At 48.4% G+C, this 25,490-nt stretch overlaps 50 non-coding genes and 2 pseudogenes across 50 annotated transcripts; all 52 read right to left on the bottom strand.

Moving 5' to 3' along the window:
- Positions 1-222: 222 nt before the first annotated feature.
- Positions 223-341, bottom strand: LOC147956093 (5S ribosomal RNA). The gene has a single exon (XR_015612890.1). It is a non-coding gene; the product is annotated as a 5S ribosomal RNA (ribosomal RNA).
- Positions 342-704: 363 nt separating this feature from the next.
- On the bottom strand, positions 705-823 carry LOC147956092 (5S ribosomal RNA). The gene has a single exon (XR_015612889.1). It is a non-coding gene; the product is annotated as a 5S ribosomal RNA (ribosomal RNA).
- A 364-nt stretch (positions 824-1,187) lies between these two features.
- Positions 1,188-1,306, bottom strand: LOC147956091 (5S ribosomal RNA). The gene has a single exon (XR_015612888.1). It is a non-coding gene; the product is annotated as a 5S ribosomal RNA (ribosomal RNA).
- Positions 1,307-1,670: 364 nt separating this feature from the next.
- LOC147956090 (5S ribosomal RNA) lies at positions 1,671-1,789 on the bottom strand. Its single transcript, XR_015612886.1, has one exon. It is a non-coding gene; the product is annotated as a 5S ribosomal RNA (ribosomal RNA).
- Positions 1,790-2,153: 364 nt separating this feature from the next.
- LOC147956089 (5S ribosomal RNA) lies at positions 2,154-2,272 on the bottom strand. Its single transcript, XR_015612885.1, has one exon. It is a non-coding gene; the product is annotated as a 5S ribosomal RNA (ribosomal RNA).
- A 364-nt stretch (positions 2,273-2,636) lies between these two features.
- On the bottom strand, positions 2,637-2,755 carry LOC147956088 (5S ribosomal RNA). Its single transcript, XR_015612884.1, has one exon. It is a non-coding gene; the product is annotated as a 5S ribosomal RNA (ribosomal RNA).
- A 364-nt stretch (positions 2,756-3,119) lies between these two features.
- LOC147956087 (5S ribosomal RNA) lies at positions 3,120-3,238 on the bottom strand. The gene has a single exon (XR_015612883.1). It is a non-coding gene; the product is annotated as a 5S ribosomal RNA (ribosomal RNA).
- A 364-nt stretch (positions 3,239-3,602) lies between these two features.
- Positions 3,603-3,712, bottom strand: LOC147956086 (5S ribosomal RNA; annotated as a pseudogene).
- A 364-nt stretch (positions 3,713-4,076) lies between these two features.
- LOC147956085 (5S ribosomal RNA) lies at positions 4,077-4,195 on the bottom strand. The gene has a single exon (XR_015612882.1). It is a non-coding gene; the product is annotated as a 5S ribosomal RNA (ribosomal RNA).
- A 364-nt stretch (positions 4,196-4,559) lies between these two features.
- Positions 4,560-4,678, bottom strand: LOC147956084 (5S ribosomal RNA). Its single transcript, XR_015612881.1, has one exon. It is a non-coding gene; the product is annotated as a 5S ribosomal RNA (ribosomal RNA).
- Positions 4,679-5,042: 364 nt separating this feature from the next.
- On the bottom strand, positions 5,043-5,161 carry LOC147956083 (5S ribosomal RNA). Its single transcript, XR_015612880.1, has one exon. It is a non-coding gene; the product is annotated as a 5S ribosomal RNA (ribosomal RNA).
- A 364-nt stretch (positions 5,162-5,525) lies between these two features.
- On the bottom strand, positions 5,526-5,644 carry LOC147956082 (5S ribosomal RNA). Its single transcript, XR_015612879.1, has one exon. It is a non-coding gene; the product is annotated as a 5S ribosomal RNA (ribosomal RNA).
- Positions 5,645-6,008: 364 nt separating this feature from the next.
- LOC147956081 (5S ribosomal RNA) lies at positions 6,009-6,127 on the bottom strand. The gene has a single exon (XR_015612878.1). It is a non-coding gene; the product is annotated as a 5S ribosomal RNA (ribosomal RNA).
- Positions 6,128-6,491: 364 nt separating this feature from the next.
- LOC147956080 (5S ribosomal RNA) lies at positions 6,492-6,610 on the bottom strand. The gene has a single exon (XR_015612877.1). It is a non-coding gene; the product is annotated as a 5S ribosomal RNA (ribosomal RNA).
- Positions 6,611-6,974: 364 nt separating this feature from the next.
- Positions 6,975-7,093, bottom strand: LOC147956079 (5S ribosomal RNA). Its single transcript, XR_015612875.1, has one exon. It is a non-coding gene; the product is annotated as a 5S ribosomal RNA (ribosomal RNA).
- A 364-nt stretch (positions 7,094-7,457) lies between these two features.
- Positions 7,458-7,576, bottom strand: LOC147956078 (5S ribosomal RNA). Its single transcript, XR_015612874.1, has one exon. It is a non-coding gene; the product is annotated as a 5S ribosomal RNA (ribosomal RNA).
- A 364-nt stretch (positions 7,577-7,940) lies between these two features.
- LOC147956077 (5S ribosomal RNA) lies at positions 7,941-8,059 on the bottom strand. The gene has a single exon (XR_015612873.1). It is a non-coding gene; the product is annotated as a 5S ribosomal RNA (ribosomal RNA).
- A 364-nt stretch (positions 8,060-8,423) lies between these two features.
- On the bottom strand, positions 8,424-8,542 carry LOC147956076 (5S ribosomal RNA). The gene has a single exon (XR_015612872.1). It is a non-coding gene; the product is annotated as a 5S ribosomal RNA (ribosomal RNA).
- Positions 8,543-8,906: 364 nt separating this feature from the next.
- Positions 8,907-9,025, bottom strand: LOC147956075 (5S ribosomal RNA). Its single transcript, XR_015612912.1, has one exon. It is a non-coding gene; the product is annotated as a 5S ribosomal RNA (ribosomal RNA).
- A 364-nt stretch (positions 9,026-9,389) lies between these two features.
- Positions 9,390-9,508, bottom strand: LOC147956074 (5S ribosomal RNA). The gene has a single exon (XR_015612871.1). It is a non-coding gene; the product is annotated as a 5S ribosomal RNA (ribosomal RNA).
- Positions 9,509-9,872: 364 nt separating this feature from the next.
- On the bottom strand, positions 9,873-9,991 carry LOC147956073 (5S ribosomal RNA). The gene has a single exon (XR_015612869.1). It is a non-coding gene; the product is annotated as a 5S ribosomal RNA (ribosomal RNA).
- Positions 9,992-10,355: 364 nt separating this feature from the next.
- LOC147956072 (5S ribosomal RNA) lies at positions 10,356-10,474 on the bottom strand. Its single transcript, XR_015612868.1, has one exon. It is a non-coding gene; the product is annotated as a 5S ribosomal RNA (ribosomal RNA).
- A 364-nt stretch (positions 10,475-10,838) lies between these two features.
- LOC147956071 (5S ribosomal RNA) lies at positions 10,839-10,957 on the bottom strand. The gene has a single exon (XR_015612867.1). It is a non-coding gene; the product is annotated as a 5S ribosomal RNA (ribosomal RNA).
- Positions 10,958-11,321: 364 nt separating this feature from the next.
- Positions 11,322-11,440, bottom strand: LOC147956070 (5S ribosomal RNA). Its single transcript, XR_015612866.1, has one exon. It is a non-coding gene; the product is annotated as a 5S ribosomal RNA (ribosomal RNA).
- Positions 11,441-11,963: 523 nt separating this feature from the next.
- LOC147956069 (5S ribosomal RNA) lies at positions 11,964-12,082 on the bottom strand. The gene has a single exon (XR_015612916.1). It is a non-coding gene; the product is annotated as a 5S ribosomal RNA (ribosomal RNA).
- Positions 12,083-12,446: 364 nt separating this feature from the next.
- LOC147956068 (5S ribosomal RNA) lies at positions 12,447-12,565 on the bottom strand. Its single transcript, XR_015612865.1, has one exon. It is a non-coding gene; the product is annotated as a 5S ribosomal RNA (ribosomal RNA).
- Positions 12,566-12,929: 364 nt separating this feature from the next.
- LOC147956067 (5S ribosomal RNA) lies at positions 12,930-13,048 on the bottom strand. Its single transcript, XR_015612863.1, has one exon. It is a non-coding gene; the product is annotated as a 5S ribosomal RNA (ribosomal RNA).
- A 364-nt stretch (positions 13,049-13,412) lies between these two features.
- LOC147956066 (5S ribosomal RNA) lies at positions 13,413-13,531 on the bottom strand. Its single transcript, XR_015612862.1, has one exon. It is a non-coding gene; the product is annotated as a 5S ribosomal RNA (ribosomal RNA).
- Positions 13,532-13,895: 364 nt separating this feature from the next.
- Positions 13,896-14,014, bottom strand: LOC147956065 (5S ribosomal RNA). The gene has a single exon (XR_015612861.1). It is a non-coding gene; the product is annotated as a 5S ribosomal RNA (ribosomal RNA).
- A 364-nt stretch (positions 14,015-14,378) lies between these two features.
- LOC147956064 (5S ribosomal RNA) lies at positions 14,379-14,497 on the bottom strand. The gene has a single exon (XR_015612860.1). It is a non-coding gene; the product is annotated as a 5S ribosomal RNA (ribosomal RNA).
- A 364-nt stretch (positions 14,498-14,861) lies between these two features.
- Positions 14,862-14,980, bottom strand: LOC147956063 (5S ribosomal RNA). The gene has a single exon (XR_015612859.1). It is a non-coding gene; the product is annotated as a 5S ribosomal RNA (ribosomal RNA).
- Positions 14,981-15,503: 523 nt separating this feature from the next.
- LOC147956062 (5S ribosomal RNA) lies at positions 15,504-15,622 on the bottom strand. Its single transcript, XR_015612858.1, has one exon. It is a non-coding gene; the product is annotated as a 5S ribosomal RNA (ribosomal RNA).
- Positions 15,623-15,986: 364 nt separating this feature from the next.
- On the bottom strand, positions 15,987-16,105 carry LOC147956061 (5S ribosomal RNA). Its single transcript, XR_015612857.1, has one exon. It is a non-coding gene; the product is annotated as a 5S ribosomal RNA (ribosomal RNA).
- Positions 16,106-16,469: 364 nt separating this feature from the next.
- On the bottom strand, positions 16,470-16,588 carry LOC147956060 (5S ribosomal RNA). Its single transcript, XR_015612856.1, has one exon. It is a non-coding gene; the product is annotated as a 5S ribosomal RNA (ribosomal RNA).
- Positions 16,589-16,952: 364 nt separating this feature from the next.
- On the bottom strand, positions 16,953-17,071 carry LOC147956059 (5S ribosomal RNA). The gene has a single exon (XR_015612855.1). It is a non-coding gene; the product is annotated as a 5S ribosomal RNA (ribosomal RNA).
- Positions 17,072-17,435: 364 nt separating this feature from the next.
- On the bottom strand, positions 17,436-17,554 carry LOC147956058 (5S ribosomal RNA). The gene has a single exon (XR_015612854.1). It is a non-coding gene; the product is annotated as a 5S ribosomal RNA (ribosomal RNA).
- A 364-nt stretch (positions 17,555-17,918) lies between these two features.
- LOC147956057 (5S ribosomal RNA) lies at positions 17,919-18,037 on the bottom strand. Its single transcript, XR_015612852.1, has one exon. It is a non-coding gene; the product is annotated as a 5S ribosomal RNA (ribosomal RNA).
- A 364-nt stretch (positions 18,038-18,401) lies between these two features.
- LOC147956056 (5S ribosomal RNA) lies at positions 18,402-18,520 on the bottom strand. The gene has a single exon (XR_015612851.1). It is a non-coding gene; the product is annotated as a 5S ribosomal RNA (ribosomal RNA).
- A 364-nt stretch (positions 18,521-18,884) lies between these two features.
- Positions 18,885-19,003, bottom strand: LOC147956055 (5S ribosomal RNA). Its single transcript, XR_015612850.1, has one exon. It is a non-coding gene; the product is annotated as a 5S ribosomal RNA (ribosomal RNA).
- A 364-nt stretch (positions 19,004-19,367) lies between these two features.
- Positions 19,368-19,486, bottom strand: LOC147956054 (5S ribosomal RNA). The gene has a single exon (XR_015612849.1). It is a non-coding gene; the product is annotated as a 5S ribosomal RNA (ribosomal RNA).
- A 364-nt stretch (positions 19,487-19,850) lies between these two features.
- On the bottom strand, positions 19,851-19,969 carry LOC147956053 (5S ribosomal RNA). Its single transcript, XR_015612848.1, has one exon. It is a non-coding gene; the product is annotated as a 5S ribosomal RNA (ribosomal RNA).
- A 364-nt stretch (positions 19,970-20,333) lies between these two features.
- LOC147956052 (5S ribosomal RNA) lies at positions 20,334-20,452 on the bottom strand. The gene has a single exon (XR_015612847.1). It is a non-coding gene; the product is annotated as a 5S ribosomal RNA (ribosomal RNA).
- Positions 20,453-20,816: 364 nt separating this feature from the next.
- LOC147956051 (5S ribosomal RNA) lies at positions 20,817-20,935 on the bottom strand. The gene has a single exon (XR_015612846.1). It is a non-coding gene; the product is annotated as a 5S ribosomal RNA (ribosomal RNA).
- A 364-nt stretch (positions 20,936-21,299) lies between these two features.
- Positions 21,300-21,418, bottom strand: LOC147956050 (5S ribosomal RNA). The gene has a single exon (XR_015612845.1). It is a non-coding gene; the product is annotated as a 5S ribosomal RNA (ribosomal RNA).
- Positions 21,419-21,782: 364 nt separating this feature from the next.
- LOC147956049 (5S ribosomal RNA) lies at positions 21,783-21,901 on the bottom strand. Its single transcript, XR_015612844.1, has one exon. It is a non-coding gene; the product is annotated as a 5S ribosomal RNA (ribosomal RNA).
- Positions 21,902-22,265: 364 nt separating this feature from the next.
- On the bottom strand, positions 22,266-22,384 carry LOC147956048 (5S ribosomal RNA). Its single transcript, XR_015612843.1, has one exon. It is a non-coding gene; the product is annotated as a 5S ribosomal RNA (ribosomal RNA).
- Positions 22,385-22,748: 364 nt separating this feature from the next.
- On the bottom strand, positions 22,749-22,867 carry LOC147956047 (5S ribosomal RNA). Its single transcript, XR_015612841.1, has one exon. It is a non-coding gene; the product is annotated as a 5S ribosomal RNA (ribosomal RNA).
- A 364-nt stretch (positions 22,868-23,231) lies between these two features.
- On the bottom strand, positions 23,232-23,350 carry LOC147956046 (5S ribosomal RNA). The gene has a single exon (XR_015612840.1). It is a non-coding gene; the product is annotated as a 5S ribosomal RNA (ribosomal RNA).
- A 364-nt stretch (positions 23,351-23,714) lies between these two features.
- Positions 23,715-23,833, bottom strand: LOC147956045 (5S ribosomal RNA). The gene has a single exon (XR_015612839.1). It is a non-coding gene; the product is annotated as a 5S ribosomal RNA (ribosomal RNA).
- A 364-nt stretch (positions 23,834-24,197) lies between these two features.
- LOC147956044 (5S ribosomal RNA) lies at positions 24,198-24,306 on the bottom strand (annotated as a pseudogene).
- Positions 24,307-24,670: 364 nt separating this feature from the next.
- LOC147956043 (5S ribosomal RNA) lies at positions 24,671-24,789 on the bottom strand. Its single transcript, XR_015612838.1, has one exon. It is a non-coding gene; the product is annotated as a 5S ribosomal RNA (ribosomal RNA).
- Positions 24,790-25,153: 364 nt separating this feature from the next.
- On the bottom strand, positions 25,154-25,272 carry LOC147956042 (5S ribosomal RNA). Its single transcript, XR_015612837.1, has one exon. It is a non-coding gene; the product is annotated as a 5S ribosomal RNA (ribosomal RNA).
- Between the last annotated feature and the right edge of the window lie 218 nt (positions 25,273-25,490).

Raw genomic sequence — 25,490 nt, 5'->3', positions numbered from 1 at the left:
AGACGAGTTTACCACTATTTCCACCCCTCCCTCTATACCGCAGCAACACGTATTTTACACCCCTTTCACAACGCGCTTTTCGCGCCCCAACTCTCCCTAGCCGCGTGACTAACGAGCTCCGAGCTAAAACATATCGCAAATGTCAAAAATATGATGGCAGGCTTAATATATATCACGCACGTGCGTTCTGTTCCTCACGTACGTACAAAAATAATTAAAAAGGGAATGCAACACGAGGACTTCCCAGGAGGTCACCCATCCTAGTACTACTCTCGCCCAAGCACGCTTAACTTCGGAGTTCTGATGGGATCCGGTGCTTTAGTGCTGGTATGATCGCATCCGACATGTTACCCCCGGCTTCATCCCTTATGCTTCCCACTCCCACGTCCGCTGCAAAGACGGCTATACATTCTTACTACCATTACAACCGTCGCCTACTAATGGATAAGCCCTATACTACTTACTCTCTCGCTCAACTACGAAGACGAGTTTACCACTATTTCCACCCCTCCCTCTATACCGCAGCAACACGTATTTTACACCCCTTTCACAACGCGCTTTTCGCGCCCCAACTCTCCCTAGCCGCGTGACTAACGAGCTCCGAGCTAAAACATATCGCAAATGTCAAAAATATGATGGCAGGCTTAATATATATCACGCACGTGCGTTCTGTTCCTCACGTACGTACAAAAATAATTAAAAAGGGAATGCAACACGAGGACTTCCCAGGAGGTCACCCATCCTAGTACTACTCTCGCCCAAGCACGCTTAACTTCGGAGTTCTGATGGGATCCGGTGCTTTAGTGCTGGTATGATCGCATCCGACATGTTACCCCCGGCTTCATCCCTTATGCTTCCCACTCCCACGTCCGCTGCAAAGACGGCTATACATTCTTACTACCATTACAACCGTCGCCTACTAATGGATAATGCCCTATACTACTTACTCTCTCGCTCAACTACGAAGACGAGTTTACCACTATTTCCACCCCTCCCTCTATACCGCAGCAACACGTATTTTACACCCCTTTCACAACGCGCTTTTCGCGCCCCAACTCTCCCTAGCCGCGTGACTAACGAGCTCCGAGCTAAAACATATCGCAAATGTCAAAAATATGATGGCAGGCTTAATATATATCACGCACGTGCGTTCTGTTCCTCACGTACGTACAAAAATAATTAAAAAGGGAATGCAACACGAGGACTTCCCAGGAGGTCACCCATCCTAGTACTACTCTCGCCCAAGCACGCTTAACTTCGGAGTTCTGATGGGATCCGGTGCTTTAGTGCTGGTATGATCGCATCCGACATGTTACCCCCGGCTTCATCCCTTATGCTTCCCACTCCCACGTCCGCTGCAAAGACGGCTATACATTCTTACTACCATTACAACCGTCGCCTACTAATGGATAATGCCCTATACTACTTACTCTCTCGCTCAACTACGAAGACGAGTTTACCACTATTTCCACCCCTCCCTCTATACCGCAGCAACACGTATTTTACACCCCTTTCACAACGCGCTTTTCGCGCCCCAACTCCCCCTAGCCGCGTGACTAACGAGCTCCGAGCTAAAACATATCGCAAATGTCAAAAATATGATGGCAGGCTTAATATATATCACGCACGTGCGTTCTGTTCCTCACGTACGTACAAAAATAATTAAAAAGGGAATGCAACACGAGGACTTCCCAGGAGGTCACCCATCCTAGTACTACTCTCGCCCAAGCACGCTTAACTTCGGAGTTCTGATGGGATCCGGTGCTTTAGTGCTGGTATGATCGCATCCGACATGTTACCCCCGGCTTCATCCCTTATGCTTCCCACTCCCACGTCCGCTGCAAAGACGGCTATACATTCTTACTACCATTACAACCGTCGCCTACTAATGGATAATGCCCTATACTACTTACTCTCTCGCTCAACTACGAAGACGAGTTTACCACTATTTCCACCCCTCCCTCTATACCGCAGCAACACGTATTTTACACCCCTTTCACAACGCGCTTTTCGCGCCCCAACTCTCCCTAGCCGCGTGACTAACGAGCTCCGAGCTAAAACATATCGCAAATGTCAAAAATATGATGGCAGGCTTAATATATATCACGCACGTGCGTTCTGTTCCTCACGTACGTACAAAAATAATTAAAAAGGGAATGCAACACGAGGACTTCCCAGGAGGTCACCCATCCTAGTACTACTCTCGCCCAAGCACGCTTAACTTCGGAGTTCTGATGGGATCCGGTGCTTTAGTGCTGGTATGATCGCATCCGACATGTTACCCCCGGCTTCATCCCTTATGCTTCCCACTCCCACGTCCGCTGCAAAGACGGCTATACATTCTTACTACCATTACAACCGTCGCCTACTAATGGATAATGCCCTATACTACTTACTCTCTCGCTCAACTACGAAGACGAGTTTACCACTATTTCCACCCCTCCCTCTATACCGCAGCAACACGTATTTTACACCCCTTTCACAACGCGCTTTTCGCGCCCCAACTCCCCCTAGCCGCGTGACTAACGAGCTCCGAGCTAAAACATATCGCAAATGTCAAAAATATGATGGCAGGCTTAATATATATCACGCACGTGCGTTCTGTTCCTCACGTACGTACAAAAATAATTAAAAAGGGAATGCAACACGAGGACTTCCCAGGAGGTCACCCATCCTAGTACTACTCTCGCCCAAGCACGCTTAACTTCGGAGTTCTGATGGGATCCGGTGCTTTAGTGCTGGTATGATCGCATCCGACATGTTACCCCCGGCTTCATCCCTTATGCTTCCCACTCCCACGTCCGCTGCAAAGACGGCTATACATTCTTACTACCATTACAACCGTCGCCTACTAATGGATAATGCCCTATACTACTTACTCTCTCGCTCAACTACGAAGACGAGTTTACCACTATTTCCACCCCTCCCTCTATACCGCAGCAACACGTATTTTACACCCCTTTCACAACGCGCTTTTCGCGCCCCAACTCTCCCTAGCCGCGTGACTAACGAGCTCCGAGCTAAAACATATCGCAAATGTCAAAAATATGATGGCAGGCTTAATATATATCACGCACGTGCGTTCTGTTCCTCACGTACGTACAAAAATAATTAAAAAGGGAATGCAACACGAGGACTTCCCAGGAGGTCACCCATCCTAGTACTACTCTCGCCCAAGCACGCTTAACTTCGGAGTTCTGATGGGATCCGGTGCTTTAGTGCTGGTATGATCGCATCCGACATGTTACCCCCGGCTTCATCCCTTATGCTTCCCACTCCCACGTCCGCTGCAAAGACGGCTATACATTCTTACTACCATTACAACCGTCGCCTACTAATGGATAATGCCCTATACTACTTACTCTCTCGCTCAACTACGAAGACGAGTTTACCACTATTTCCACCCCTCCCTCTATACCGCAGCAACACGTATTTTACACCCCTTTCACAACGCGCTTTTCGCGCCCCAACTCTCCCTAGCCGCGTGACTAACGAGCTCCGAGCTAAAACATATCGCAAATGTCAAAAATATGATGGCAGGCTTAATATATATCACGCACGTGCGTTCTGTTCCTCACGTACGTACAAAAATAATTAAAAAGGGAATGCAACACGAGGACTTCAGCCCATCCTAGTACTACTCTCGCCCAAGCACGCTTAACTTCGGAGTTCTGATGGGATCCGGTGCTTTAGTGCTGGTATGATCGCATCCGACATGTTACCCCCGGCTTCATCCCTTATGCTTCCCACTCCCACGTCCGCTGCAAAGACGGCTATACATTCTTACTACCATTACAACCGTCGCCTACTAATGGATAATGCCCTATACTACTTACTCTCTCGCTCAACTACGAAGACGAGTTTACCACTATTTCCACCCCTCCCTCTATACCGCAGCAACACGTATTTTACACCCCTTTCACAACGCGCTTTTCGCGCCCCAACTCTCCCTAGCCGCGTGACTAACGAGCTCCGAGCTAAAACATATCGCAAATGTCAAAAATATGATGGCAGGCTTAATATATATCACGCACGTGCGTTCTGTTCCTCACGTACGTACAAAAATAATTAAAAAGGGAATGCAACACGAGGACTTCCCAGGAGGTCACCCATCCTAGTACTACTCTCGCCCAAGCACGCTTAACTTCGGAGTTCTGATGGGATCCGGTGCTTTAGTGCTGGTATGATCGCATCCGACATGTTACCCCCGGCTTCATCCCTTATGCTTCCCACTCCCACGTCCGCTGCAAAGACGGCTATACATTCTTACTACCATTACAACCGTCGCCTACTAATGGATAATGCCCTATACTACTTACTCTCTCGCTCAACTACGAAGACGAGTTTACCACTATTTCCACCCCTCCCTCTATACCGCAGCAACACGTATTTTACACCCCTTTCACAACGCGCTTTTCGCGCCCCAACTCTCCCTAGCCGCGTGACTAACGAGCTCCGAGCTAAAACATATCGCAAATGTCAAAAATATGATGGCAGGCTTAATATATATCACGCACGTGCGTTCTGTTCCTCACGTACGTACAAAAATAATTAAAAAGGGAATGCAACACGAGGACTTCCCAGGAGGTCACCCATCCTAGTACTACTCTCGCCCAAGCACGCTTAACTTCGGAGTTCTGATGGGATCCGGTGCTTTAGTGCTGGTATGATCGCATCCGACATGTTACCCCCGGCTTCATCCCTTATGCTTCCCACTCCCACGTCCGCTGCAAAGACGGCTATACATTCTTACTACCATTACAACCGTCGCCTACTAATGGATAATGCCCTATACTACTTACTCTCTCGCTCAACTACGAAGACGAGTTTACCACTATTTCCACCCCTCCCTCTATACCGCAGCAACACGTATTTTACACCCCTTTCACAACGCGCTTTTCGCACCCCAACTCTCCCTAGCCGCGTGACTAACGAGCTCCGAGCTAAAACATATCGCAAATGTCAAAAATATGATGGCAGGCTTAATATATATCACGCACGTGCGTTCTGTTCCTCACGTACGTACAAAAATAATTAAAAAGGGAATGCAACACGAGGACTTCCCAGGAGGTCACCCATCCTAGTACTACTCTCGCCCAAGCACGCTTAACTTCGGAGTTCTGATGGGATCCGGTGCTTTAGTGCTGGTATGATCGCATCCGACATGTTACCCCCGGCTTCATCCCTTATGCTTCCCACTCCCACGTCCGCTGCAAAGACGGCTATACATTCTTACTACCATTACAACCGTCGCCTACTAATGGATAATGCCCTATACTACTTACTCTCTCGCTCAACTACGAAGACGAGTTTACCACTATTTCCACCCCTCCCTCTATACCGCAGCAACACGTATTTTACACCCCTTTCACAACGCGCTTTTCGCGCCCCAACTCTCCCTAGCCGCGTGACTAACGAGCTCCGAGCTAAAACATATCGCAAATGTCAAAAATATGATGGCAGGCTTAATATATATCACGCACGTGCGTTCTGTTCCTCACGTACGTACAAAAATAATTAAAAAGGGAATGCAACACGAGGACTTCCCAGGAGGTCACCCATCCTAGTACTACTCTCGCCCAAGCACGCTTAACTTCGGAGTTCTGATGGGATCCGGTGCTTTAGTGCTGGTATGATCGCATCCGACATGTTACCCCCGGCTTCATCCCTTATGCTTCCCACTCCCACGTCCGCTGCAAAGACGGCTATACATTCTTACTACCATTACAACCGTCGCCTACTAATGGATAATGCCCTATACTACTTACTCTCTCGCTCAACTACGAAGACGAGTTTACCACTATTTCCACCCCTCCCTCTATACCGCAGCAACACGTATTTTACACCCCTTTCACAACGCGCTTTTCGCGCCCCAACTCTCCCTAGCCGCGTGACTAACGAGCTCCGAGCTAAAACATATCGCAAATGTCAAAAATATGATGGCAGGCTTAATATATATCACGCACGTGCGTTCTGTTCCTCACGTACGTACAAAAATAATTAAAAAGGGAATGCAACACGAGGACTTCCCAGGAGGTCACCCATCCTAGTACTACTCTCGCCCAAGCACGCTTAACTTCGGAGTTCTGATGGGATCCGGTGCTTTAGTGCTGGTATGATCGCATCCGACATGTTACCCCCGGCTTCATCCCTTATGCTTCCCACTCCCACGTCCGCTGCAAAGACGGCTATACATTCTTACTACCATTACAACCGTCGCCTACTAATGGATAATGCCCTATACTACTTACTCTCTCGCTCAACTACGAAGACGAGTTTACCACTATTTCCACCCCTCCCTCTATACCGCAGCAACACGTATTTTACACCCCTTTCACAACGCGCTTTTCGCGCCCCAACTCTCCCTAGCCGCGTGACTAACGAGCTCCGAGCTAAAACATATCGCAAATGTCAAAAATATGATGGCAGGCTTAATATATATCACGCACGTGCGTTCTGTTCCTCACGTACGTACAAAAATAATTAAAAAGGGAATGCAACACGAGGACTTCCCAGGAGGTCACCCATCCTAGTACTACTCTCGCCCAAGCACGCTTAACTTCGGAGTTCTGATGGGATCCGGTGCTTTAGTGCTGGTATGATCGCATCCGACATGTTACCCCCGGCTTCATCCCTTATGCTTCCCACTCCCACGTCCGCTGCAAAGACGGCTATACATTCTTACTACCATTACAACCGTCGCCTACTAATGGATAATGCCCTATACTACTTACTCTCTCGCTCAACTACGAAGACGAGTTTACCACTATTTCCACCCCTCCCTCTATACCGCAGCAACACGTATTTTACACCCCTTTCACAACGCGCTTTTCGCGCCCCAACTCTCCCTAGCCGCGTGACTAACGAGCTCCGAGCTAAAACATATCGCAAATGTCAAAAATATGATGGCAGGCTTAATATATATCACGCACGTGCGTTCTGTTCCTCACGTACGTACAAAAATAATTAAAAAGGGAATGCAACACGAGGACTTCCCAGGAGGTCACCCATCCTAGTACTACTCTCGCCCAAGCACGCTTAACTTCGGAGTTCTGATGGGATCCGGTGCTTTAGTGCTGGTATGATCGCATCCGACATGTTACCCCCGGCTTCATCCCTTATGCTTCCCACTCCCACGTCCGCTGCAAAGACGGCTATACATTCTTACTACCATTACAACCGTCGCCTACTAATGGATAATGCCCTATACTACTTACTCTCTCGCTCAACTACGAAGACGAGTTTACCACTATTTCCACCCCTCCCTCTATACCGCAGCAACACGTATTTTACACCCCTTTCACAACGCGCTTTTCGCGCCCCAACTCTCCCTAGCCGCGTGACTAACGAGCTCCGAGCTAAAACATATCGCAAATGTCAAAAATATGATGGCAGGCTTAATATATATCACGCACGTGCGTTCTGTTCCTCACGTACGTACAAAAATAATTAAAAAGGGAATGCAACACGAGGACTTCCCAGGAGGTCACCCATCCTAGTACTACTCTCGCCCAAGCACGCTTAACTTCGGAGTTCTGATGGGATCCGGTGCTTTAGTGCTGGTATGATCGCATCCGACATGTTACCCCCGGCTTCATCCCTTATGCTTCCCACTCCCACGTCCGCTGCAAAGACGGCTATACATTCTTACTACCATTACAACCGTCGCCTACTAATGGATAATGCCCTATACTACTTACTCTCTCGCTCAACTACGAAGACGAGTTTACCACTATTTCCACCCCTCCCTCTATACCGCAGCAACACGTATTTTACACCCCTTTCACAACGCGCTTTTCGCGCCCCAACTCTCCCTAGCCGCGTGACTAACGAGCTCCGAGCTAAAACATATCGCAAATGTCAAAAATATGATGGCAGGCTTAATATATATCACGCACGTGCGTTCTGTTCCTCACGTACGTACAAAAATAATTAAAAAGGGAATGCAACACGAGGACTTCCCAGGAGGTCACCCATCCTAGTACTACTCTCGCCCAAGCACGCTTAACTTCGGAGTTCTGATGGGATCCGGTGCTTTAGTGCTGGTATGATCGCATCCGACATGTTACCCCCGGCTTCATCCCTTATGCTTCCCACTCCCACGTCCGCTGCAAAGACGGCTATACATTCTTACTACCATTACAACCGTCGCCTACTAATGGATAATGCCCTATACTACTTACTCTCTCGCTCAACTACGAAGACGAGTTTACCACTATTTCCACCCCTCCCTCTATACCGCAGCAACACGTATTTTACACCCCTTTCACAACGCGCTTTTCGCGCCCCAACTCTCCCTAGCCGCGTGACTAACGAGCTCCGAGCTAAAACATATCGCAAATGTCAAAAATATGATGGCAGGCTTAATATATATCACGCACGTGCGTTCTGTTCCTCACGTACGTACAAAAATAATTAAAAAGGGAATGCAACACGAGGACTTCCCAGGAGGTCACCCATCCTAGTACTACTCTCGCCCAAGCACGCTTAACTTCGGAGTTCTGATGGGATCCGGTGCTTTAGTGCTGGTATGATCGCATCCGACATGTTACCCCCGGCTTCATCCCTTATGCTTCCCACTCCCACGTCCGCTGCAAAGACGGCTATACATTCTTACTACCATTACAACCGTCGCCTACTAATGGATAATGCCCTATACTACTTACTCTCTCGCTCAACTACGAAGACGAGTTTACCACTATTTCCACCCCTCCCTCTATACCGCAGCAACACGTATTTTACACCCCTTTCACAACGCGCTTTTCGCGCCCCAACTCTCCCTAGCCGCGTGACTAACGAGCTCCGAGCTAAAACATATCGCAAATGTCAAAAATATGATGGCAGGCTTAATATATATCACGCACGTGCGTTCTGTTCCTCACGTACGTACAAAAATAATTAAAAAGGGAATGCAACACGAGGACTTCCCAGGAGGTCACCCATCCTAGTACTACTCTCGCCCAAGCACGCTTAACTTCGGAGTTCTGATGGGATCCGGTGCTTTAGTGCTGGTATGATCACATCCGACATGTTACCCCCGGCTTCATCCCTTATGCTTCCCACTCCCACGTCCGCTGCAAAGACGGCTATACATTCTTACTACCATTACAACCGTCGCCTACTAATGGATAATGCCCTATACTACTTACTCTCTCGCTCAACTACGAAGACGAGTTTACCACTATTTCCACCCCTCCCTCTATACCGCAGCAACACGTATTTTACACCCCTTTCACAACGCGCTTTTCGCGCCCCAACTCTCCCTAGCCGCGTGACTAACGAGCTCCGAGCTAAAACATATCGCAAATGTCAAAAATATGATGGCAGGCTTAATATATATCACGCACGTGCGTTCTGTTCCTCACGTACGTACAAAAATAATTAAAAAGGGAATGCAACACGAGGACTTCCCAGGAGGTCACCCATCCTAGTACTACTCTCGCCCAAGCACGCTTAACTTCGGAGTTCTGATGGGATCCGGTGCTTTAGTGCTGGTATGATCGCATCCGACATGTTACCCCCGGCTTCATCCCTTATGCTTCCCACTCCCACGTCCGCTGCAAAGACGGCTATACATTCTTACTACCATTACAACCGTCGCCTACTAATGGATAATGCCCTATACTACTTACTCTCTCGCTCAACTACGAAGACGAGTTTACCACTATTTCCACCCCTCCCTCTATACCGCAGCAACACGTATTTTACACCCCTTTCACAACGCGCTTTTCGCGCCCCAACTCTCCCTAGCCGCGTGACTAACGAGCTCCGAGCTAAAACATATCGCAAATGTCAAAAATATGATGGCAGGCTTAATATATATCACGCACGTGCGTTCTGTTCCTCACGTACGTACAAAAATAATTAAAAAGGGAATGCAACACGAGGACTTCCCAGGAGGTCACCCATCCTAGTACTACTCTCGCCCAAGCACGCTTAACTTCGGAGTTCTGATGGGATCCGGTGCTTTAGTGCTGGTATGATCGCATCCGACATGTTACCCCCGGCTTCATCCCTTATGCTTCCCACTCCCACGTCCGCTGCAAAGACGGCTATACATTCTTACTACCATTACAACCGTCGCCTACTAATGGATAATGCCCTATACTACTTACTCTCTCGCTCAACTACGAAGACGAGTTTACCACTATTTCCACCCCTCCCTCTATACCGCAGCAACACGTATTTTACACCCCTTTCACAACGCGCTTTTCGCGCCCCAACTCCCCCTAGCCGCGTGACTAACGAGCTCCGAGCTAAAACATATCGCAAATGTCAAAAATATGATGGCAGGCTTAATATATATCACGCACGTGCGTTCTGTTCCTCACGTACGTACAAAAATAATTAAAAAGGGAATGCAACACGAGGACTTCCCAGGAGGTCACCCATCCTAGTACTACTCTCGCCCAAGCACGCTTAACTTCGGAGTTCTGATGGGATCCGGTGCTTTAGTGCTGGTATGATCGCATCCGACATGTTACCCCCGGCTTCATCCCTTATGCTTCCCACTCCCACGTCCGCTGCAAAGACGGCTATACATTCTTACTACCATTACAACCGTCGCCTACTAATGGATAATGCCCTATACTACTTACTCTCTCGCTCAACTACGAAGACGAGTTTACCACTATTTCCACCCCTCCCTCTATACCGCAGCAACACGTATTTTACACCCCTTTCACAACGCGCTTTTCGCGCCCCAACTCCCCCTAGCCGCGTGACTAACGAGCTCCGAGCTAAAACATATCGCAAATGTCAAAAATATGATGGCAGGCTTAATATATATCACGCACGTGCGTTCTGTTCCTCACGTACGTACAAAAATAATTAAAAAGGGAATGCAACACGAGGACTTCCCAGGAGGTCACCCATCCTAGTACTACTCTCGCCCAAGCACGCTTAACTTCGGAGTTCTGATGGGATCCGGTGCTTTAGTGCTGGTATGATCGCATCCGACATGTTACCCCCGGCTTCATCCCTTATGCTTCCCACTCCCACGTCCGCTGCAAAGACGGCTATACATTCTTACTACCATTACAACCGTCGCCTACTAATGGATAATGCCCTATACTACTTACTCTCTCGCTCAACTACGAAGACGAGTTTACCACTATTTCCACCCCTCCCTCTATACCGCAGCAACACGTATTTTACACCCCTTTCACAACGCGCTTTTCGCGCCCCAACTCTCCCTAGCCGCGTGACTAACGAGCTCCGAGCTAAAACATATCGCAAATGTCAAAAATATGATGGCAGGCTTAATATATATCACGCACGTGCGTTCTGTTCCTCACGTACGTACAAAAATAATTAAAAAGGGAATGCAACACGAGGACTTCCCAGGAGGTCACCCATCCTAGTACTACTCTCGCCCAAGCACGCTTAACTTCGGAGTTCTGATGGGATCCGGTGCTTTAGTGCTGGTATGATCGCATCCGACATGTTACCCCCGGCTTCATCCCTTATGCTTCCCACTCCCACGTCCGCTGCAAAGACGGCTATACATTCTTACTACCATTACAACCGTCGCCTACTAATGGATAATGCCCTATACTACTTACTCTCTCGCTCAACTACGAAGACGAGTTTACCACTATTTCCACCCCTCCCTCTATACCGCAGCAACACGTATTTTACACCCCTTTCACAACGCGCTTTTCGCGCCCCAACTCTCCCTAGCCGCGTGACTAACGAGCTCCGAGCTAAAACATATCGCAAATGTCAAAAATATGATGGCAGGCTTAATATATATCACGCACGTGCGTTCTGTTCCTCACGTACGTACAAAAATAATACACCCCTTTCACAACGCGCTTTTCGCGCCCCAACTCTCCCTAGCCGCGTGACTAACGAGCTCCGAGCTAAAACATATCGCAAATGTCAAAAATATGATGGCAGGCTTAATATATATCACGCACGTGCGTTCTGTTCCTCACGTACGTACAAAAATAATTAAAAAGGGAATGCAACACGAGGACTTCCTAGGAGGTCACCCATCCTAGTACTACTCTCGCCCAAGCACGCTTAACTTCGGAGTTCTGATGGGATCCGGTGCTTTAGTGCTGGTATGATCGCATCCGACATGTTACCCCCGGCTTCATCCCTTATGCTTCCCACTCCCACGTCCGCTGCAAAGACGGCTATACATTCTTACTACCATTACAACCGTCGCCTACTAATGGATAATGCCCTATACTACTTACTCTCTCGCTCAACTACGAAGACGAGTTTACCACTATTTCCACCCCTCCCTCTATACCGCAGCAACACGTATTTTACACCCCTTTCACAACGCGCTTTTCGCGCCCCAACTCTCCCTAGCCGCGTGACTAACGAGCTCCGAGCTAAAACATATCGCAAATGTCAAAAATATGATGGCAGGCTTAATATATATCACGCACGTGCGTTCTGTTCCTCACGTACGTACAAAAATAATTAAAAAGGGAATGCAACACGAGGACTTCCCAGGAGGTCACCCATCCTAGTACTACTCTCGCCCAAGCACGCTTAACTTCGGAGTTCTGATGGGATCCGGTGCTTTAGTGCTGGTATGATCGCATCCGACATGTTACCCCCGGCTTCATCCCTTATGCTTCCCACTCCCACGTCCGCTGCAAAGACGGCTATACATTCTTACTACCATTACAACCGTCGCCTACTAATGGATAATGCCCTATACTACTTACTCTCTCGCTCAACTACGAAGACGAGTTTACCACTATTTCCACCCCTCCCTCTATACCGCAGCAACACGTATTTTACACCCCTTTCACAACGCGCTTTTCGCGCCCCAACTCTCCCTAGCCGCGTGACTAACGAGCTCCGAGCTAAAACATATCGCAAATGTCAAAAATATGATGGCAGGCTTAATATATATCACGCACGTGCGTTCTGTTCCTCACGTACGTACAAAAATAATTAAAAAGGGAATGCAACACGAGGACTTCCCAGGAGGTCACCCATCCTAGTACTACTCTCGCCCAAGCACGCTTAACTTCGGAGTTCTGATGGGATCCGGTGCTTTAGTGCTGGTATGATCGCATCCGACATGTTACCCCCGGCTTCATCCCTTATGCTTCCCACTCCCACGTCCGCTGCAAAGACGGCTATACATTCTTACTACCATTACAACCGTCGCCTACTAATGGATAATGCCCTATACTACTTACTCTCTCGCTCAACTACGAAGACGAGTTTACCACTATTTCCACCCCTCCCTCTATACCGCAGCAACACGTATTTTACACCCCTTTCACAACGCGCTTTTCGCGCCCCAACTCTCCCTAGCCGCGTGACTAACGAGCTCCGAGCTAAAACATATCGCAAATGTCAAAAATATGATGGCAGGCTTAATATATATCACGCACGTGCGTTCTGTTCCTCACGTACGTACAAAAATAATTAAAAAGGGAATGCAACACGAGGACTTCCCAGGAGGTCACCCATCCTAGTACTACTCTCGCCCAAGCACGCTTAACTTCGGAGTTCTGATGGGATCCGGTGCTTTAGTGCTGGTATGATCGCATCCGACATGTTACCCCCGGCTTCATCCCTTATGCTTCCCACTCCCACGTCCGCTGCAAAGACGGCTATACATTCTTACTACCATTACAACCGTCGCCTACTAATGGATAATGCCCTATACTACTTACTCTCTCGCTCAACTACGAAGACGAGTTTACCACTATTTCCACCCCTCCCTCTATACCGCAGCAACACGTATTTTACACCCCTTTCACAACGCGCTTTTCGCGCCCCAACTCTCCCTAGCCGCGTGACTAACGAGCTCCGAGCTAAAACATATCGCAAATGTCAAAAATATGATGGCAGGCTTAATATATATCACGCACGTGCGTTCTGTTCCTCACGTACGTACAAAAATAATTAAAAAGGGAATGCAACACGAGGACTTCCCAGGAGGTCACCCATCCTAGTACTACTCTCGCCCAAGCACGCTTAACTTCGGAGTTCTGATGGGATCCGGTGCTTTAGTGCTGGTATGATCGCATCCGACATGTTACCCCCGGCTTCATCCCTTATGCTTCCCACTCCCACGTCCGCTGCAAAGACGGCTATACATTCTTACTACCATTACAACCGTCGCCTACTAATGGATAATGCCCTATACTACTTACTCTCTCGCTCAACTACGAAGACGAGTTTACCACTATTTCCACCCCTCCCTCTATACCGCAGCAACACGTATTTTACACCCCTTTCACAACGCGCTTTTCGCGCCCCAACTCCCCCTAGCCGCGTGACTAACGAGCTCCGAGCTAAAACATATCGCAAATGTCAAAAATATGATGGCAGGCTTAATATATATCACGCACGTGCGTTCTGTTCCTCACGTACGTACAAAAATAATTAAAAAGGGAATGCAACACGAGGACTTCCCAGGAGGTCACCCATCCTAGTACTACTCTCGCCCAAGCACGCTTAACTTCGGAGTTCTGATGGGATCCGGTGCTTTAGTGCTGGTATGATCGCATCCGACATGTTACCCCCGGCTTCATCCCTTATGCTTCCCACTCCCACGTCCGCTGCAAAGACGGCTATACATTCTTACTACCATTACAACCGTCGCCTACTAATGGATAATGCCCTATACTACTTACTCTCTCGCTCAACTACGAAGACGAGTTTACCACTATTTCCACCCCTCCCTCTATACCGCAGCAACACGTATTTTACACCCCTTTCACAACGCGCTTTTCGCGCCCCAACTCCCCCTAGCCGCGTGACTAACGAGCTCCGAGCTAAAACATATCGCAAATGTCAAAAATATGATGGCAGGCTTAATATATATCACGCACGTGCGTTCTGTTCCTCACGTACGTACAAAAATAATTAAAAAGGGAATGCAACACGAGGACTTCCCAGGAGGTCACCCATCCTAGTACTACTCTCGCCCAAGCACGCTTAACTTCGGAGTTCTGATGGGATCCGGTGCTTTAGTGCTGGTATGATCGCATCCGACATGTTACCCCCGGCTTCATCCCTTATGCTTCCCACTCCCACGTCCGCTGCAAAGACGGCTATACATTCTTACTACCATTACAACCGTCGCCTACTAATGGATAATGCCCTATACTACTTACTCTCTCGCTCAACTACGAAGACGAGTTTACCACTATTTCCACCCCTCCCTCTATACCGCAGCAACACGTATTTTACACCCCTTTCACAACGCGCTTTTCGCGCCCCAACTCTCCCTAGCCGCGTGACTAACGAGCTCCGAGCTAAAACATATCGCAAATGTCAAAAATATGATGGCAGGCTTAATATATATCACGCACGTGCGTTCTGTTCCTCACGTACGTACAAAAATAATACACCCCTTTCACAACGCGCTTTTCGCGCCCCAACTCTCCCTAGCCGCGTGACTAACGAGCTCCGAGCTAAAACATATCGCAAATGTCAAAAATATGATGGCAGGCTTAATATATATCACGCACGTGCGTTCTGTTCCTCACGTACGTACAAAAATAATTAAAAAGGGAATGCAACACGAGGACTTCCCAGGAGGTCACCCATCCTAGTACTACTCTCGCCCAAGCACGCTTAACTTCGGAGTTCTGATGGGATCCGGTGCTTTAGTGCTGGTATGATCGCATCCGACATGTTACCCCCGGCTTCATCCCTTATGCTTCCCACTCCCACGTCCGCTGCAAAGACGGCTATACATTCTTACTACCATTACAACCGTCGCCTACTAATGGATAATGCCCTATACTACTTACTCTCTCGCTCAACTACGAAGACGAGTTTACCACTATTTCCACCCCTCCCTCTATACCGCAGCAACACGTATTTTACACCCCTTTCACAACGCGCTTTTCGCGCCCCAACTCTCCCTAGCCGCGTGACTAACGAGCTCCGAGCTAAAACATATCGCAAATGTCAAAAATATGATGGCAGGCTTAATATATATCACGCACGTGCGTTCTGTTCCTCACGTACGTACAAAAATAATTAAAAAGGGAATGCAACACGAGGACTTCCCAGGAGGTCACCCATCCTAGTACTACTCTCGCCCAAGCACGCTTAACTTCGGAGTTCTGATGGGATCCGGTGCTTTAGTGCTGGTATGATCGCATCCGACATGTTACCCCCGGCTTCATCCCTTATGCTTCCCACTCCCACGTCCGCTGCAAAGACGGCTATACATTCTTACTACCATTACAACCGTCGCCTACTAATGGATAATGCCCTATACTACTTACTCTCTCGCTCAACTACGAAGACGAGTTTACCACTATTTCCACCCCTCCCTCTATACCGCAGCAACACGTATTTTACACCCCTTTCACAACGCGCTTTTCGCGCCCCAACTCTCCCTAGCCGCGTGACTAACGAGCTCCGAGCTAAAACATATCGCAAATGTCAAAAATATGATGGCAGGCTTAATATATATCACGCACGTGCGTTCTGTTCCTCACGTACGTACAAAAATAATTAAAAAGGGAATGCAACACGAGGACTTCCCAGGAGGTCACCCATCCTAGTACTACTCTCGCCCAAGCACGCTTAACTTCGGAGTTCTGATGGGATCCGGTGCTTTAGTGCTGGTATGATCGCATCCGACATGTTACCCCCGGCTTCATCCCTTATGCTTCCCACTCCCACGTCCGCTGCAAAGACGGCTATACATTCTTACTACCATTACAACCGTCGCCTACTAATGGATAATGCCCTATACTACTTACTCTCTCGCTCAACTACGAAGACGAGTTTACCACTATTTCCACCCCTCCCTCTATACCGCAGCAACACGTATTTTACACCCCTTTCACAACGCGCTTTTCGCGCCCCAACTCTCCCTAGCCGCGTGACTAACGAGCTCCGAGCTAAAACATATCGCAAATGTCAAAAATATGATGGCAGGCTTAATATATATCACGCACGTGCGTTCTGTTCCTCACGTACGTACAAAAATAATTAAAAAGGGAATGCAACACGAGGACTTCCCAGGAGGTCACCCATCCTAGTACTACTCTCGCCCAAGCACGCTTAACTTCGGAGTTCTGATGGGATCCGGTGCTTTAGTGCTGGTATGATCGCATCCGACATGTTACCCCCGGCTTCATCCCTTATGCTTCCCACTCCCACGTCCGCTGCAAAGACGGCTATACATTCTTACTACCATTACAACCGTCGCCTACTAATGGATAATGCCCTATACTACTTACTCTCTCGCTCAACTACGAAGACGAGTTTACCACTATTTCCACCCCTCCCTCTATACCGCAGCAACACGTATTTTACACCCCTTTCACAACGCGCTTTTCGCGCCCCAACTCTCCCTAGCCGCGTGACTAACGAGCTCCGAGCTAAAACATATCGCAAATGTCAAAAATATGATGGCAGGCTTAATATATATCACGCACGTGCGTTCTGTTCCTCACGTACGTACAAAAATAATTAAAAAGGGAATGCAACACGAGGACTTCCCAGGAGGTCACCCATCCTAGTACTACTCTCGCCCAAGCACGCTTAACTTCGGAGTTCTGATGGGATCCGGTGCTTTAGTGCTGGTATGATCGCATCCGACATGTTACCCCCGGCTTCATCCCTTATGCTTCCCACTCCCACGTCCGCTGCAAAGACGGCTATACATTCTTACTACCATTACAACCGTCGCCTACTAATGGATAATGCCCTATACTACTTACTCTCTCGCTCAACTACGAAGACGAGTTTACCACTATTTCCACCCCTCCCTCTATACCGCAGCAACACGTATTTTACACCCCTTTCACAACGCGCTTTTCGCGCCCCAACTCTCCCTAGCCGCGTGACTAACGAGCTCCGAGCTAAAACATATCGCAAATGTCAAAAATATGATGGCAGGCTTAATATATATCACGCACGTGCGTTCTGTTCCTCACGTACGTACAAAAATAATTAAAAAGGGAATGCAACACGAGGACTTCCCAGGAGGTCACCCATCCTAGTACTACTCTCGCCCAAGCACGCTTAACTTCGGAGTTCTGATGGGATCCGGTGCTTTAGTGCTGGTATGATCGCATCCGACATGTTACCCCCGGCTTCATCCCTTATGCTTCCCACTCCCACGTCCGCTGCAAAGACGGCTATACATTCTTACTACCATTACAACCGTCGCCTACTAATGGATAATGCCCTATACTACTTACTCTCTCGCTCAACTACGAAGACGAGTTTACCACTATTTCCACCCCTCCCTCTATACCGCAGCAACACGTATTTTACACCCCTTTCACAACGCGCTTTTCGCGCCCCAACTCCCCCTAGCCGCGTGACTAACGAGCTCCGAGCTAAAACATATCGCAAATGTCAAAAATATGATGGCAGGCTTAATATATATCACGCACGTGCGTTCTGTTCCTCACGTACGTACAAAAATAATTAAAAAGGGAATGCAACACGAGGACTTCCCAGGAGGTCACCCATCCTAGTACTACTCTCGCCCAAGCACGCTTAACTTCGGAGTTCTGATGGGATCCGGTGCTTTAGTGCTGGTATGATCGCATCCGACATGTTACCCCCGGCTTCATCCCTTATGCTTCCCACTCCCACGTCCGCTGCAAAGACGGCTATACATTCTTACTACCATTACAACCGTCGCCTACTAATGGATAATGCCCTATACTACTTACTCTCTCGCTCAACTACGAAGACGAGTTTACCACTATTTCCACCCCTCCCTCTATACCGCAGCAACACGTATTTTACACCCCTTTCACAACGCGCTTTTCGCGCCCCAACTCCCCCTAGCCGCGTGACTAACGAGCTCCGAGCTAAAACATATCGCAAATGTCAAAAATATGATGGCAGGCTTAATATATATCACGCACGTGCGTTCTGTTCCTCACGTACGTACAAAAATAATTAAAAAGGGAATGCAACACGAGGACTTCCCAGGAGGTCACCCATCCTAGTACTACTCTCGCCCAAGCACGCTTAACTTCGGAGTTCTGATGGGATCCGGTGCTTTAGTGCTGGTATGATCGCATCCGACATGTTACCCCCGGCTTCATCCCTTATGCTTCCCACTCCCACGTCCGCTGCAAAGACGGCTATACATTCTTACTACCATTACAACCGTCGCCTACTAATGGATAATGCCCTATACTACTTACTCTCTCGCTCAACTACGAAGACGAGTTTACCACTATTTCCACCCCTCCCTCTATACCGCAGCAACACGTATTTTACACCCCTTTCACAACGCGCTTTTCGCGCCCCAACTCCCCCTAGCCGCGTGACTAACGAGCTCCGAGCTAAAACATATCGCAAATGTCAAAAATATGATGGCAGGCTTAATATATATCACGCACGTGCGTTCTGTTCCTCACGTACGTACAAAAATAATTAAAAAGGGAATGCAACACGAGGACTTCCCAGGAGGTCACCCATCCTAGTACTACTCTCGCCCAAGCACGCTTAACTTCGGAGTTCTGATGGGATCCGGTGCTTTAGTGCTGGTATGATCGCATCCGACATGTTACCCCCGGCTTCATCCCTTATGCTTCCCACTCCCACGTCCGCTGCAAAGACGGCTATACATTCTTACTACCATTACAACCGTCGCCTACTAATGGATAATGCCCTATACTACTTACTCTCTCGCTCAACTACGAAGACGAGTTTACCACTATTTCCACCCCTCCCTCTATACCGCAGCAACACGTATTTTACACCCCTTTCACAACGCGCTTTTCGCGCCCCAACTCCCCCTAGCCGCGTGACTAACGAGCTCCGAGCTAAAACATATCGCAAATGTCAAAAATATGATGGCAGGCTTAATATATATCACGCACGTGCGTTCTGTTCCTCACGTACGTACAAAAATAATTAAAAAGGGAATGCAACACGAGGACTTCCCAGGAGGTCACCCATCCTAGTACTACTCTCGCCCAAGCACGCTTAACTTCGGAGTTCTGATGGGATCCGGTGCTTTAGTGCTGGTATGATCGCATCCGACATGTTACCCCCGGCTTCATCCCTTATGCTTCCCACTCCCACGTCCGCTGCAAAGACGGCTATACATTCTTACTACCATTACAACCGTCGCCTACTAATGGATAATGCCCTATACTACTTACTCTCTCGCTCAACTACGAAGACGAGTTTACCACTATTTCCACCCCTCCCTCTATACCGCAGCAACACGTATTTTACACCCCTTTCACAACGCGCTTTTCGCGCCCCAACTCCCCCTAGCCGCGTGACTAACGAGCTCCGAGCTAAAACATATCGCAAATGTCAAAAATATGATGGCAGGCTTAATATATATCACGCACGTGCGTTCTGTTCCTCACGTACGTACAAAAATAATTAAAAAGGGAATGCAACACGAGGACTTCCCAGGAGGTCACCCATCCTAGTACTACTCTCGCCCAAGCACGCTTAACTTCGGAGTTCTGATGGGATCCGGTGCTTTAGTGCTGGTATGATCGCATCCGACATGTTACCCCCGGCTTCATCCCTTATGCTTCCCACTCCCACGTCCGCTGCAAAGACGGCTATACATTCTTACTACCATTACAACCGTCGCCTACTAATGGATAATGCCCTATACTACTTACTCTCTCGCTCAACTACGAAGACGAGTTTACCACTATTTCCACCCCTCCCTCTATACCGCAGCAACACGTATTTTACACCCCTTTCACAACGCGCTTTTCGCGCCCCAACTCCCCCTAGCCGCGTGACTAACGAGCTCCGAGCTAAAACATATCGCAAATGTCAAAAATATGATGGCAGGCTTAATATATATCACGCACGTGCGTTCTGTTCCTCACGTACGTACAAAAATAATTAAAAAGGGAATGCAACACGAGGACTTCCCAGGAGGTCACCCATCCTAGTACTACTCTCGCCCAAGCACGCTTAACTTCGGAGTTCTGATGGGATCCGGTGCTTTAGTGCTGGTATGATCGCATCCGACATGTTACCCCCGGCTTCATCCCTTATGCTTCCCACTCCCACGTCCGCTGCAAAGACGGCTATACATTCTTACTACCATTACAACCGTCGCCTACTAATGGATAATGCCCTATACTACTTACTCTCTCGCTCAACTACGAAGACGAGTTTACCACTATTTCCACCCCTCCCTCTATACCGCAGCAACACGTATTTTACACCCCTTTCACAACGCGCTTTTCGCGCCCCAACTCTCCCTAGCCGCGTGACTAACGAGCTCCGAGCTAAAACATATCGCAAATGTCAAAAATATGATGGCAGGCTTAATATATATCACGCACGTGCGTTCTGTTCCTCACGTACGTACAAAAATAATTAAAAAGGGAATGCAACACGAGGACTTCCCAGGAGGTCACCCATCCTAGTACTACTCTCGCCCAAGCACGCTTAACTTCGGAGTTCTGATGGGATCCGGTGCTTTAGTGCTGGTATGATCGCATCCGACATGTTACCCCCAGCTTCATCCCTTATGCTTCCCACTCCCACGTCCGCTGCAAAGACGGCTATACATTCTTACTACCATTACAACCGTCGCCTACTAATGGATAATGCCCTATACTACTTACTCTCTCGCTCAACTACGAAGACGAGTTTACCACTATTTCCACCCCTCCCTCTATACCGCAGCAACACGTATTTTACACCCCTTTCACAACGCGCTTTTCGCGCCCCAACTCTCCCTAGCCGCGTGACTAACGAGCTCCGAGCTAAAACATATCGCAAATGTCAAAAATATGATGGCAGGCTTAATATATATCACGCACGTGCGTTCTGTTCCTCACGTACGTACAAAAATAATTAAAAAGGGAATGCAACACGAGGACTTCCCAGGAGGTCACCCATCCTAGTACTACTCTCGCCCAAGCACGCTTAACTTCGGAGTTCTGATGGGATCCGGTGCTTTAGTGCTGGTATGATCGCATCCGACATGTTACCCCCGGCTTCATCCCTTATGCTTCCCACTCCCACGTCCGCTGCAAAGACGGCTATACATTCTTACTACCATTACAACCGTCGCCTACTAATGGATAATGCCCTATACTACTTACTCTCTCGCTCAACTACGAAGACGAGTTTACCACTATTTCCACCCCTCCCTCTATACCGCAGCAACACGTATTTTACACCCCTTTCACAACGCGCTTTTCGCGCCCCAACTCTCCCTAGCCGCGTGACTAACGAGCTCCGAGCTAAAACATATCGCAAATGTCAAAAATATGATGGCAGGCTTAATATATATCACGCACGTGCGTTCTGTTCCTCACGTACGTACAAAAATAATTAAAAAGGGAATGCAACACGAGGACTTCCCAGGAGGTCACCCATCCTAGTACTACTCTCGCCCAAGCACGCTTAACTTCGGAGTTCTGATGGGATCCGGTGCTTTAGTGCTGGTATGATCGCATCCGACATGTTACCCCCGGCTTCATCCCTTATGCTTCCCACTCCCACGTCCGCTGCAAAGACGGCTATACATTCTTACTACCATTACAACCGTCGCCTACTAATGGATAATGCCCTATACTACTTACTCTCTCGCTCAACTACGAAGACGAGTTTACCACTATTTCCACCCCTCCCTCTATACCGCAGCAACACGTATTTTACACCCCTTTCACAACGCGCTTTTCGCGCCCCAACTCTCCCTAGCCGCGTGACTAACGAGCTCCGAGCTAAAACATATCGCAAATGTCAAAAATATGATGGCAGGCTTAATATATATCACGCACGTGCGTTCTGTTCCTCACGTACGTACAAAAATAATTAAAAAGGGAATGCAACACGAGGACTTCCCAGGAGGTCACCCATCCTAGTACTACTCTCGCCCAAGCACGCTTAACTTCGGAGTTCTGATGGGATCCGGTGCTTTAGTGCTGGTATGATCGCATCCGACATGTTACCCCCGGCTTCATCCCTTATGCTTCCCACTCCCACGTCCGCTGCAAAGACGGCTATACATTCTTACTACCATTACAACCGTCGCCTACTAATGGATAATGCCCTATACTACTTACTCTCTCGCTCAACTACGAAGACGAGTTTACCACTATTTCCACCCCTCCCTCTATACCGCAGCAACACGTATTTTACACCCCTTTCACAACGCGCTTTTCGCGCCCCAACTCTCCCTAGCCGCGTGACTAACGAGCTCCGAGCTAAAACATATCGCAAATGTCAAAAATATGATGGCAGGCTTAATATATATCACGCACGTGCGTTCTGTTCCTCACGTACGTACAAAAATAATTAAAAAGGGAATGCAACACGAGGACTTCCCAGGAGGTCACCCATCCTAGTACTACTCTCGCCCAAGCACGCTTAACTTCGGAGTTCTGATGGGATCCGGTGCTTTAGTGCTGGTATGATCGCATCCGACATGTTACCCCCGGCTTCATCCCTTATGCTTCCCACTCCCACGTCCGCTGCAAAGACGGCTATACATTCTTACTACCATTACAACCGTCGCCTACTAATGGATAATGCCCTATACTACTTACTCTCTCGCTCAACTACGAAGACGAGTTTACCACTATTTCCACCCCTCCCTCTATACCGCAGCAACACGTATTTTACACCCCTTTCACAACGCGCTTTTCGCGCCCCAACTCTCCCTAGCCGCGTGACTAACGAGCTCCGAGCTAAAACATATCGCAAATGTCAAAAATATGATGGCAGGCTTAATATATATCACGCACGTGCGTTCTGTTCCTCACGTACGTACAAAAATAATTAAAAAGGGAATGCAACACGAGGACTTCCCAGGAGGTCACCCATCCTAGTACTACTCTCGCCCAAGCACGCTTAACTTCGGAGTTCTGATGGGATCCGGTGCTTTAGTGCTGGTATGATCGCATCCGACATGTTACCCCCGGCTTCATCCCTTATGCTTCCCACTCCCACGTCCGCTGCAAAGACGGCTATACATTCTTACTACCATTACAACCGTCGCCTACTAATGGATAATGCCCTATACTACTTACTCTCTCGCTCAACTACGAAGACGAGTTTACCACTATTTCCACCCCTCCCTCTATACCGCAGCAACACGTATTTTACACCCCTTTCACAACGCGCTTTTCGCGCCCCAACTCTCCCTAGCCGCGTGACTAACGAGCTCCGAGCTAAAACATATCGCAAATGTCAAAAATATGATGGCAGGCTTAATATATATCACGCACGTGCGTTCTGTTCCTCACGTACGTACAAAAATAATTAAAAAGGGAATGCAACACGAGGACTTCACCCATCCTAGTACTACTCTCGCCCAAGCACGCTTAACTTCGGAGTTCTGATGGGATCCGGTGCTTTAGTGCTGGTATGATCGCATCCGACATGTTACCCCCGGCTTCATCCCTTATGCTTCCCACTCCCACGTCCGCTGCAAAGACGGCTATACATTCTTACTACCATTACAACCGTCGCCTACTAATGGATAATGCCCTATACTACTTACTCTCTCGCTCAACTACGAAGACGAGTTTACCACTATTTCCACCCCTCCCTCTATACCGCAGCAACACGTATTTTACACCCCTTTCACAACGCGCTTTTCGCGCCCCAACTCTCCCTAGCCGCGTGACTAACGAGCTCCGAGCTAAAACATATCGCAAATGTCAAAAATATGATGGCAGGCTTAATATATATCACGCACGTGCGTTCTGTTCCTCACGTACGTACAAAAATAATTAAAAAGGGAATGCAACACGAGGACTTCCCAGGAGGTCACCCATCCTAGTACTACTCTCGCCCAAGCACGCTTAACTTCGGAGTTCTGATGGGATCCGGTGCTTTAGTGCTGGTATGATCGCATCCGACATGTTACCCCCGGCTTCATCCCTTATGCTTCCCACTCCCACGTCCGCTGCAAAGACGGCTATACATTCTTACTACCATTACAACCGTCGCCTACTAATGGATAATGCCCTATACTACTTACTCTCTCGCTCAACTACGAAGACGAGTTTACCACTATTTCCACCCCTCCCTCTATACCGCAGCAACACGTATTTTACACCCCTTTCACAACGCGCTTTTCGCGCCCCAACTCTCCCTAGCCGCGTGACTAACGAGCTCCGAGCTAAAACATATCGCAAATGTCAAAAATATGATGGCAGGCTTAATATATATCACGCACGTGCGTTCTGTTCCTCACGTACGTACAAAAATAATTAAAAAGGGAATGCAACACGAGGACTTCCCAGGAGGTCACCCATCCTAGTACTACTCTCGCCCAAGCACGCTTAACTTCGGAGTTCTGATGGGATCCGGTGCTTTAGTGCTGGTATGATCGCATCCGACATGTTACCCCCGGCTTCATCCCTTATGCTTCCCACTCCCACGTCCGCTGCAAAGACGGCTATACATTCTTACTACCATTACAACCGTCGCCTACTAATGGATAATGCCCTATACTACTTACTCTCTCGCTCAACTACGAAGACGAGTTTACCACTATTTCCACCCCTCCCTCTATACCGCAGCAACACGTATTTTACACCCCTTTCACAACGCGC

The sequence above is a fragment of the Triticum urartu genome, unplaced genomic scaffold, assembly GCF_056163025.1.
Source record: "Triticum urartu cultivar PI428250 unplaced genomic scaffold, HENAU_Tu73 scaffold1, whole genome shotgun sequence".
Lineage (NCBI taxonomy): Eukaryota > Viridiplantae > Streptophyta > Magnoliopsida > Poales > Poaceae > Triticum > Triticum urartu.
Note: the sequence above shows the minus strand (reverse complement) of the source record. Positions and strands in the feature narration are given on the sequence as shown.